At 36.7% G+C, this 12,336-nt stretch overlaps 2 long non-coding RNA genes across 2 annotated transcripts in view; one reads left to right on the forward strand and one right to left on the reverse strand.

Annotated features, from left to right (window-relative positions):
* The window catches only part of LOC131962144 (uncharacterized), a 32,427-nt gene extending 30,882 nt beyond the window's left edge, over window positions 1-1,545 (reverse strand). The window contains exons 1-2 of the long non-coding RNA XR_009389913.1: window positions 1,036-1,545; window positions 105-151 (exon numbers count right to left, since the gene is read on the reverse strand). This is a non-coding gene — a long non-coding RNA (uncharacterized LOC131962144). The remainder of the gene's footprint in view (window positions 1-104; window positions 152-1,035) is intronic.
* Window positions 1,546-2,532: 987 nt separating this feature from the next.
* Window positions 2,533-12,336, forward strand: part of LOC131962143 (uncharacterized) — a 33,118-nt gene continuing 23,314 nt past the window's right edge. Inside the window, exon 1 of the long non-coding RNA XR_009389912.1 lies at window positions 2,533-2,959. This is a non-coding gene — a long non-coding RNA (uncharacterized LOC131962143). The remainder of the gene's footprint in view (window positions 2,960-12,336) is intronic.

Here is a 12,336-nt window from a genome sequence, read left to right on the forward strand (position 1 = left end):
CTACAAATGTGTTTTAATCATTCCACACGTCTCTGTTGGATCAATTGGTGCATTGTTTCTGTATTTTTACATGCTCCATGCAACAGAAAATAAACTCTATTTACCTCTACTGTATTTGGTTTGAGTGCAGAAGTCTCAGAGGAAGCCAAATCTAAAAAGAATAGAAAAACACAAACATTTTAGCAATTTGAATGAACCGACCGCAGAAATCAATTTCAATTGGCACTATTTTGTTTCTTGAAAATAGCCAGTAAATATAATTACAGCATGTAGTAATATTGCTGCAGCAGGTACAGTGTACAGCAGAAAAGTAAACCAACAGCTTTGCATCCACTACACTGCTGGAAAGTATTTCATACAACTTAATGGCCAAAATCCTGTGTTTAAACTGTGACCCTTACGTTTAGACATGAGACTGTCCTGATCTATACTGCCACAGGTGAGGGGCAATTTTAGGAAATGCTCCTGTCGGTCGTAGTAGAAGCTAGAAATAAAAAATATACTTTACCCTTACTTAAGGGTTGGAGGACTTGTTGATAGGTTTATGGTCTGCATTTATATTTTGCAAATTTTTTTTGTCTGATTTATATTTACTGTGATTTAGTATCTTCTGCAAGTTATACTACTTATTATCTGCCTTGTATCAGGTTTAAAAACGTTTTTAAAAATCAAATTTTATACCCATAAAATTACACAATCTTCATAAGTTACCTCTTTTTTTTAAATCAAACTTGAAACTGCACATCATGGTAAACAACTAACTTTTAAATAACTTCACATTGGTACAAATTGTTTCTACTGTTTATATTTGCACATAATTTTAAATATTTATTTATATAAATCTATATCTACATTTTAGTAGTTTGTTCGTTCTTATGCACCAATACACCACAGCAAATCAATTGTTAAATAATTGTATAAAAACTATTCTGATTTTGAAATCTTCTGTCAATTATCTTCCCTTTAATTATTCTATTTTTATGCCTCAGAGAATGCTCAAAATCATCCATAGTTTTTAAGTTTATGAGGACATACCACTCAAAAACTGCATCCTCCTCATTCTGCATTGCATCAAAGCACTGACTGACTGTGTCACTGTAATGCAGTGATGTCAGCTGTGGCGTAGGAAGCATCAAAGGACACAGTCACCTGTTGACGTGTGAGGTTCATCTTACTGCAGTAACACCTGGAGGTCCATCGCTGTGTGATGTACTTCAATGATCCGTTCAAGCCTGTTGGGGGGGGCTTTGTTTCTGAATACCACGCTATATGCACATCGACTTTTTTCATTCACAACCCCCAACAAAAGGCTGACCTTGAGCTTCTATCGACCCGGGCTGAATCATGTTTAGCCAGCTTTGTATTATTAGTAGCCATAGAAACAAGAACTTTTCCAAACAAGTCTGAGGTGTGAAATCGACATCCAAGGCTGTATTTTCTCCCGTATTATTTAATTATGAATTCTCTCCCTTTGGAAATATCAGGTGTTATTAACCTGGCAGGTAGAAGTTGTTGTTGATCAGATTCCAGCTCCATCAAATTGACAGTGTGGGAATTCACTGCTGCTCTGGCCTCGATCAGAGAGCTCAGCTGTTGCTTTTTAATCACCACTAAACACACCTGAGCTCCATCTCAGTGATCACCTAACTTAATTTAAAGACCCTAGACGCCGCCAGTTCTTTCTTTATAACCAGCCCCTCCTGCTCACATTAATTACTTAATTATTAAGTATTAAGTATTAATTAATTACTTCTGCAATAAAGTGTTTTCTCCCCTCCTGGTTCGGCTTTGACTCAAGTAGTGAGGACTACATTATTTTTTCCAACTTTTAAATTGTATACAGTCTGTATTTGTTTTGTTAATTCATGAAGCAATGTCTCTTTTAGGCTGACCTCATTGAAAACGTTTTTGACATAAGAAAATTAAATCACCCACATACAGCAAAAAGTTGGTTGCCAGTGGTAAAATGTAACTAAGTACATTTACTCAAGTACTGTACTTTAGTACAATGTTGAGACACCTGTAGGCTACTTTATTTGAGTATTTCCATTTATTTAACTATATACTTCTACTCCACTATTTAGATATTGTATTTTTTTACTCCACTACATTTAGCTGACAATTAGTGTAACAAATGGCTTTTCAGGTCAAGATTTAACATGAAAAATGTGTGATCTACTGTATTATTATGGATGATTTATATTATAATGTTATGATTGTTACTTATATTATAAATTATTAAAAATTTAAATCACATATCAGAATGCTAAGTATTTAAAATTAGCCCTATATTGACAACAGTAAAATGCTGTTCACTTAAATGCATCAATTATATCAATCCAATAATATATTTGGAATATATAAAAGTGGGGCCATTCTGCATAATGGGCACTTTTATTTTTCATACTTTAAGTACATTTTGATGCTGATACTTGTTACTAAGTCCTCCATTCAGTGGACTAATTTGACAGTGTGTTATACTAAGTAGGCCTACATCTAAACACTTTCCACCGCTGAGTAAACTATACGAGCCTATGACGTCACGTCACAGCAGGTGTTACGGATAAACCAGTGACCCGTGTTAATGGGCGTCCGCGGTTAAACAGCAGTTCACCTTCTCGGTTTAAACGAGCGGAATAGCTCATCTACGTGACATATGCATACTGAAACAGACTTCAAAGAAACAGTTTAACCTTTTTACAAGCAATATGAAACAGCTATGTAACAATAAACGTTCTCTTTCCTTTTCTTGTCGGCTGCCGTGAATACCATAACTGGCGACTTTTAACAGGGTTGCATTTTTATCCGTAACACTATATCACCTTTCTTTCATCCTAATCTGGCGAGTCTCTGGCAGCCTACAAAAGCCCGAATGGATATAAATGGACGAAAACTGGATTTGTGGATTATATTCATCATAAAAGTCGACCAGCTAAAACTCTTTGTCGTCGCTTGAAGGGTAAGTGTCGCATCCGTTACCGTTAGCATTAGCAACGGGCCTTGTAGCATTGATGTAGCCGGTGTGCTAACCAGTCTTAGCTAACCGTTAGCTACTCTGTAGCTTCGATAGAGTTGTTACCTTCGTAATTACTTGAGATGGGCGGATGAAGCCTTGTGAAGCTTTTGAGGCTTTTTCCTGATTCTATCGAAAAAAGATTTGAAGCTTCAAAGCCTCAAAGACAGACCCCAGCAGTGACATCTAGGGGGCAGCTGCAATTATAGCAGCCACAAACTTCCAAATGATTCACACATCTTATTGATTCCAGTTCCAACACAAAAGCAATAACATCAGTCTGTGTCTTCTTTGTGAGAATCATTGTCTATACATGAAAGTGTTACAACCCTTTGAAATGTCAATTTACTAATGAATGAAAAGATTAAAATTCAACAATATATAAGTACTTATGTTTGAATGACTTTGAAGGACTTCCTTGTGCCACAATATGCTACAGTGTGAAAATGAAGCGCTTGTGTACATGAGGGAATTATGCAATTGAAGATCTCTTGTAAGGCTATAAAGCAGGGGGGAACACCGATCATTTCGCGTCTCCTTTTAACAAATGAAGCAGCGCCAAAGATTCAAATCATTCACCTCACTTCAGGCTCTGATACAAGCCTCAACAGTGTTTTGAACCAGTCTGCTTCAAAAGAGTGAAACAGGCTTCAGAGTCTCAGTGTCAAACGGCCCATCTCTAGTAATTACTGAAATGAAATTATTTCCAAAAACACCATGAAATACATGACATTATACATTTGCCATAAACAAAGGTAAATGTACTCTGTACCTGATATGCAGCGGTAACTACACAGTCCAAATCCGTTGCTTGTGAGGTCCCCTCCTGCGCGTGTTTGCCATCTTTCAGGATATTTAGGAATCTGATCAAATGCTTTACATTTCACTTGGCCCATATTGTTCTGGTATCCCAGCGCCCAACCGATATCTACAATGCTCACTCTGTACTGTACTTACAGCAGGAGAAGAAACTAGCTATAGCTGCTAGACTGTCATTTGCACCGCAAACGCCTTCCTGCCAATATGGCGTTTTCTTTAAAAAAACAACCTTGTATTAAGGATTACAGTAGTAGCCTATACAGTCAGACAACTTGGGGCCATAAAAGCATCAAGAAATAACCAAATGACAGACTAAAAAAAAAAAAAAACACTAAGAAACGTGAACAGCAAATTAATTATGTGCTGGATAATAATGTATGGTAGAAAAGCTTTTCTTATTATTTACATGCTCCAGAGGTTGCTTTGATGTAATAAAATCAAGCAAAAAACCTTTTAAATGGGGGTTGCCAGTATGCTGGTGTTTTGATTTCAATTCATTGCCTGAAGTCAGCCACATACCTACATAATATTTAGGTTTAACAACAAAACAACAACAACAACAAACATAACATTTGAGTCACAAACACAATGCTTTGCCACATACAAATATGTAAGGTGCAAAGTTATTATTAGAAAATTGTAAGCAAATATTCCTCCTCATTTCTCGGTTTTAGCATTTTTCTGATGAAATAATATTGAAATTGAAATATCTGCTGTGCTGATTTTTCATTTAACAAATCAGAGTGGTCAAATATACGTTACAAGACTGGTGAGAAGAGTAAGTCTGTTTAAAATAAAAACAGCAGTAACTCCAAATAGTTAAATTGAGAAAAAACAAAATGAAAGGAAGAGATAAGTGTGCCCTCATTGTATGCATTTTTAGGCTGATTATCGCCAAGCTGCATCCTCTGGCCCTTTGTAATAGCCAGCAGGGGGTGACACTACCGGTTGCAAACAAAAAGTCAGTTTGTATTCAAGTCAAAAGAAATATGACCCTACATCTCACTTGTTTTATTACTTCAGTAAACATTCTCTAAATGAGGTTATGTTCTCAGTTTTTAGTTTCAAGTCCTTTTCAATACAGCACTATGGTGTTTTGTAAATTATGGTCCCATTTATAGTCAAATTGGTGATTGGTATTAGGGCGTGGCTTCCTTATGATTGACAGGTCACTACCGTAGTGTGGGTTTCAGTTAATGAAAATACTTTTAAATTTACCCCCTATTTTTCAATTCACACGCATTTTCATCAGTTCAATTTTTATTTTTTTGTTACTTCCACCCGTCATAGTAAGGCAGCCATAACTTTCTTTATACAATTTAAAGCATCTCCTGTGTGGATGTCGAGCCCTCCAATGACGGCAGATATAGACTTTAGCATTACCTCCTACACACACCTTTTTACTTTATTTTCCCCACAGTGTTTTCTGTAGTTTGTTGCCACAATACATCCATTCAGCTGAGATGAATAATAGTGAAAGCGGAGTCCTATAAAGCACAACATTCTTCAGCTGTTGGATCAATAGAGAGTGACTGGCCTTGACTGAATGGATGAGGGTGTGTGGGTTTAGTTGGATGATGCTGTCATTACATCAGTAAATGCATGTTAATTGATGCATCTTCTTTTCATTTCCAGTGATGGAAATCAATTCAACCTACTTCTTAAGTAATTGGTTGCTTATATGATTTCTTCTTATAAGGAGGTGTTGAATCTCATGGCAGATAAAGAGCATAGCCACTGTGGAAGAGGACAGGAGTGGATATTAAGAATATGCAGGAGGCAGAGTTGTTCTGAAACACAAATATTAATATTAATCTCCTAAATATACTCAAGTTATATGCGTTGTCTTATAGTTTTTTGGTTTCATGTCATATTTTTCGTCGCATTACAGATTTAAAAATGGAAAGAATGTACCTATATGCTAATTGGTATTCATCAGTAAGCAACAACACCTCCTTTGCTGAGCCGGACTGGTCACCTATTCCCCCATGAGACCATTGTGCTACGCTCACTGCAAGCTTAAGCAGCAGTTTGAAGTGCGAGCTGCTAATGAGCCGGGAAACGTGGCAGGTGGACGCGGCTTAATGAAACAAAATACTTGACCAAGGAAAGCATTAATGATCACAAGGGAAATGTTTTTGATACATTTTAATGTGATTGCTAATTATCACAAGAGAGGCGCGTATCGAACAGTTAGTTTTCTGAATATTCCTATTCAAGCTTTGGTTGTCATCTTAGCTAAATTAAAGTACATAATTTAGCCAAAGAAATCCTAATCCAATTATTTTTTTAAAGCAAAGGTACACTCGTTTTGATGCTGAAAGACTAATGCATTGCCCAAGCTTTTTATAGAACTGAGGGAAATATTTATATATAAACATTGTTAAAACAGAATTCAATTATTTGCTTATCCTTTTGTGTGTTCATAGGACACTGGATATTTTGGAGTTTTCCTCAGCCTTGTTTTGTGGCAGCTGCCTTTTCTTCACCATCGCCACATGTGTGTTTTACCTCACTGTGACACGTAAAAACTTGAGTCTTGCATTTGAGTCCTTGAGTCTCATAAGTACCAACTGGTGTTTTTTTCTATTATGCATATATCAAAATCACAGGAGGTGCAATATTTATTAAAGGGAAAAAAATGTCAAAATACCAATCTGGATTAAGTATTTTGGGGTTGCAAGATGCTGCAAGAGGCCTAGAAATATTCTAATGATTTAAGAAAAAATATTTGTTTGTTACAGATGTTTGCAAAATATCAAACCATGTTCATTCTGATTAAATTTGAAAACATTTTGATTTATTTGATTTTAATAATGATGCAAAAATTATAATTTTCCTCTAATATTGTGACTCATACATCAGTCAAAATAATCCCAATTAGATTTTTTTTTTTTTTTTTTTTTTTTTTACAAATCATGCAGCCCTTTACGATGGAGTATTAGGGCCACATTTAGAAGGAAAAAAAATAATTACAAGATTAAAGTCGTAAATATTGAATTAATGGGTTAATTAATGAATTGGTTCCCTCCGCGGAAAAAATGCAATTTCTTGCATATCCTTATAATGTGATGCTGATGCTGATGCCAAAAGATTTAGCATCTCTTTGTTTGTGAAACCTATCTTAAAGTACATTCATACGAAATGCTCCACGGCCCTCATTTAAACAACTCTCTTTAATTAATTAAATATATACGACTTTGTTCTCGTAGTTCATTAAATGTTTTCGACTCTATTCTCGTAATTAAATATTTACAATTTTAATCTCATAATATATATAAATTTTTTCTAATTGTGGCCCTAATCCTCCATCGTAGACCTTTTAAACACATAAATATTATATATGTACCACTTCTGCATAATTGATTATCTGAATTTATTTAACTTTGTATTTGCATAGTGTGTGAATTTTAACTGGGTAGTGTTCTCTCACATCTAACATGGCTGTTGTCTATTTACTGGAAAAGACAATCACAACATTTGACCACTTCTTCTCTCCAATTTGACTGTGATTGTCACCCACCAAAATATATGCTGGCTTGTTTGCACACTTGACAGTCTTAATAAAACTGGGGGGGACACATGTAGAACTTACATGTTATAGTGTGGTGTTCACTGGAGAAACCACAACTGCTGCAGCGTCCTCAGCCAGCATTTAGACAAGTTTAGTGCTCCCTCCCCTTCCACTACATATCCCAGACCACTGAGAGAGAGAAGTGTCCAGTGTGTGAACCCACTTCATGAACTCAAAATTAGCACTAATCCAAAGTGGTCAAGTGCTACAATGGCACTTAAACACTTTCTTGTCTGTTGATAATCTCATTATGGGAGGCTAAAGAGTTTCGTCATTAACCATTTTTATTTCAGTTTCAGCATTTCTCTCTGGGCTGTAGTGCAAGAATCCAAAAAACATATCCAATTAATCAAATATAGCCATGTTTTAATGTTTGTCCTGCAGAGAACAGGCTGTCAGCTACTCCTCTTCACAGATAATGAGACACATGGATCTTCCAGCCTTTTTATAAAAAACAAATGGAGTAATTTGTACCTCAAGAAAAGTTGTGTTCTATTATGAGGATAGCAGCATTATGATGATTTTATTCTCTGTGAAAACTGCCTCTTTACGTGTAAAAATAAAACAAAATATGCAGGATAAATATTTTCCAGATCCCTCGATTCTATACCTGCACCACAAATCACTGAATCTGAAAAGCTGCAAACAAAATGCAACATAAGACCGTTATTAGTGGTGTTAATGCTAGATCTGGGAATTTGGACTTTAGTCTCATCTCACCATCCTGTCTCATAGTGATTGAATGGGGTTTTTTTTTTCGATTTTTGGGAGATATGGAGTACATTATGAAATTATGAGGAAGAAAAAAACCTTTACCTATTTAACGACAACTTCTGGGATGAAATGAGGCAACGGCTGATGAAATAGTGTGTGAGGAGGGTTGAGGATTGAAGTAAAATATGATTAAAGAGTCAATACTTCCTTGCTGCAATACCTCAGGTTTAAACAGCAGAGTAAACTTCCATGAAAAGTTTTTAAAAACGTTTAAAACATGATGCCCGCTCTCGCTATAGAATGAAACGGTGCATACAAGATGTTAGACCTGAGAATCTGTCATCCGTTATTGTGTGTGAGAAGTCACACATGCATATATGCTGAATGTATCACTGCACAGTCACAAGAGGTTCAAGGTTGTTCACCAGGAGAGGCCTGACATTGTTAATGCTGAAGGTGGAGAAAATCTGTAATTGTTTCCCCTTTATGATTGGACATGTACAGCAGTAGCATTACAGACTGTCTGCTTCCTGATCTTTGGCTCTGGAGGCTTCTCGCAGTTACCGAGCATTTAATGATCTCAGTCACAGTGAGCTGATCGAGGGTGACAGGCTCGTTGGAAACTGGTGACAATGAGGGAAATCTGCACAAATACACACACACACACACACACACACACACGACTCAGTAAGATCCTTGTTGCCCAGCAGGCTGTATGGAGCTGATCTGTCCTGCTCTGCCTCCAGAAATGCCAGCAGGTCAAACCATTTTTGAGATATTGTGTGTGGTACATGCATTGAGAAGAAATGTACAGTACTTACAGGCTTTAAATATATAAATTCTAGTAATAGTTATAGTACACAGTGGACTGATTGGTTGCCATTTTGCAGTGGCAATTGACACATTTTTGGCTTTAATTTATCAATAAGAAGTAAATGTTGCAGATATTTGCCTTTACATTGGTTCCTTATAAGCCTTTCAAGATACTTTTCTGTCTGCCAGCGGGTTTATGGCACGGATTTATAGCACAGCTAGCTATCAGTAGTGCAGCTCAGGGTCATGAATTATGTCTAGTTATAAAGATAATAACACAGATGTTTAGTCTGAACCTCCCAGATTGTCAACGGCCAACCCAGCTTCACTAGTTTGGTTCTTACCTTTTTCAGTAAAAGCCCTGGATATATACCCTGCATAACTGCTTTTTGCAAAGAGGCAACTCCACAAAAAAAAGCTTACAATAGCTATCCCCAGGTAGTAAGTGAAATGGCAGACAGTGGAACAAATGTAAATGTATAAGTACTCTTCCACTTTATTGAGGAACAGAGGAGCAGGGAGCCATCGATGGGACATTGCAGCCAGGTAACCTTCCGGTAATCACATTTTTTAGGCTTCTGATTGGCCAACATACTCTTCTTCTTTGCTTGATTGGCCAACATTACTTTAAGATAAAGTTATAATTTGCAGGCTCAATTGTGTCACCAAAAATTAATTAAAACATTTCCGCCACCACTGAACAATTGTCAATCTTTCAGCACTTTACATAATGCTGTAAAGTACCAATATCACAATTGATGTTTTTTATCAATATACAGTACTTCTATGGAAAAACAAATGCAAATGTTAGATTTTTTTCAAAATATTTTCTTCACCTGATTTTTTTATTTTTATTTTTTATTTTTTGGGATGGGTTAGGCTCTGCTGGAAAAAGATGATGTCACATATTTCTGGGCCCCAATCAGGATTTTACAACAGTTAAATAAAAATGTAGCGTCAGTTGGTTGAAGAGTTGGTTGCCTATGTTTGACTATTACTGAGAATCATTAGATACTATTGATATTCAAACAGTGGTTTGGAGTTACTTCCAAAGGCAATAACTGATAACAAAGGCAGCATAATGAGATGAAGTTTATATTGTACGCTTCCATTGTAATTGCACTGATTGGAATGTATGGAGATATTGTCTCCGCTCATGCTGCTCTCTGCTCTTTCCTGCAAACGTGGAAGTCAAAGCGCATGGGGAAATGTGTCCATTCACCCCGACCGACAATGTGCTAAATGGCAAAGACCAATTAGCCTCCTGCGGCTGTCACTGCTGGGGCTTCCACCAACAGAGCCTTAATTCCAATCAAACTCTCCCCTCTTCAGCCTGACATCCAGCTCAGGCTCAAGGCCACCAGACCTCAGCAGCGCTATTGTAGGTGGAAATATGAATAAAATATTTTCTTAGTATTGTGTTGCTGTAAAGTCAAGGCTCCATGACATTGGTGGAAGCAGTATTCACCAGATATCCATGATCCCTCATGGCGTTTGGACCGATCACGATTTGAGATTGCACCTTGACTTCTAATTAGCTGGTTTCCGTTTGACACTGAGCAAAACTGAGAAGTCTTTCATAGCCTATAAATATCCATCAAACAGAAGGAGGACAAAAAAAACGAGACTCCAAGGCTGTGTTACAGAGGTGTTGATTCACTGCAGTGCTCATTTTTGAGTCAGTAGTTTGTGTCGTCTTGTATTGATTTGCATCTATTACTGTATAACACTTTTAACCTTCCAACAGCCTAATATAATTTTCTTCAATGAAATAGTATTTTTAGAGCCTTGTGTTGCCTTAATGTAATGCATTTTCTGCTAAAACACTATGATGTGACAGGATATAACACCAGGGAGATATAAAAAGGTTCAAAAGTGTAACCCAGTGGCATATCTGTTCGGCAGGAAGTCTGTTACATTTTACGCTGGGGTGGGATTAATTAACCACCACAGAAAGTTTAATTAGATTTAAAAAGTGAATCAATCCAACTAATTAAACCACAGTGTTTTTTCAGGTACCTTTTTGTTAACACATTTTCTCAGAGGTAATGTGTTTAGCTTGCTCCACCACGTTGGTCAAGTCTGAAACTATGATCTAATATCAACTATTTGATCGATTCCAATGAAATGAAATGTTCAGAGAATCATGGTATCCAGAAGATGACTTCTAATGACTTTGATGATCCAACAGCTGTTGAGTCAGTTGCCATTAAATTTTGTACAGATATTCATTTATCCCTCAAGAATTGTAACCACTTTGGCACACTGCATCCAGTTCTCTTGTTACCCATGTTGGATATAATTACAAGTTTAAGCTTTTCTTTTCGTACACGTTTTTTGTATTGGCCAAGACCAAAATTTGTGTCCTGTGTAAAACCAAGAGTTAGTGTGGCAATAGTTGTTTTTAAGCCTAACACTGTTATTTTACCCTCACCTTGAGAGGTGTGAATCAGCAGAGGCCCCACGATACGATTTGGTCCCGATATTTGATTCACAATATGATATTATTGCGATTTTAAGCAGTTTGAGATATGGTGAGCATTGTGATACAATACATTGTGATTTAACTATTTAACTGCATTTTATGTCCACAATTAAATTCAATCAATAATTGTTCTGTCAAATAAGAGAAAATTCTCAGTCTATTCATCTCACTTCAGTCTTTTTATTTCTCCACAATGAGAGTCAAACCCACAGACTGACCAACAAAGTATCAGTCTAATTGAACAGAACTGATATCAAACATGTATGGACAACAACAACTGCAGCATTTTCTCAAACGTTCCTCAATTTTAAGCTTCACTCTGAATTATTTTATTTATTTATTTTTTGGTATTTTTCATGCTTTTTTTATTGAAAGTGACAGATAGAAAGGGGGTGACAGAGGGGAGGACATGCGGCAAAGGGAGCACAGGCCGGATTCGGACCCGGCTCCGCCGCAGCAAGGCCTTAATGGTAAGCGCTCTATCAGTGTGAGCCACCGGGACGCCCCCACTCTGAATTATTTTGAATGAAACAAACAAAAGTCTAACTTTGCAGCGCTATTTTGACAACTTCCCAACATGATATCCTGACACACATTATTTAGATCTTCTAATATCTCCAGTATATTCCTTAAAGTGAGCCCGCTACAGAAACAAGAATGGCGAAAATACTGTCGGCCACCGGAACACTAAATATCGATACTTGGCAGCCATGAAACTATATAATATTGCCACACAAAATATTGCGATACTATGCTATATTGATTTTTCCCCACACATACACTTTATACCTTTATAGTCAAGTAGTTTCATTGCCTAAACTGCACTTTCCCTGTGAATATGGAAATTTATTTTGAAAAGCCTCTTTGCATGGAACTAGAAAGTGACTCAACGTACCTGACACAAAAACAATTGCAAAG

This window comes from Centropristis striata, chromosome 23, assembly GCF_030273125.1.
Source record: "Centropristis striata isolate RG_2023a ecotype Rhode Island chromosome 23, C.striata_1.0, whole genome shotgun sequence".
NCBI lineage: Eukaryota > Metazoa > Chordata > Actinopteri > Perciformes > Serranidae > Centropristis > Centropristis striata.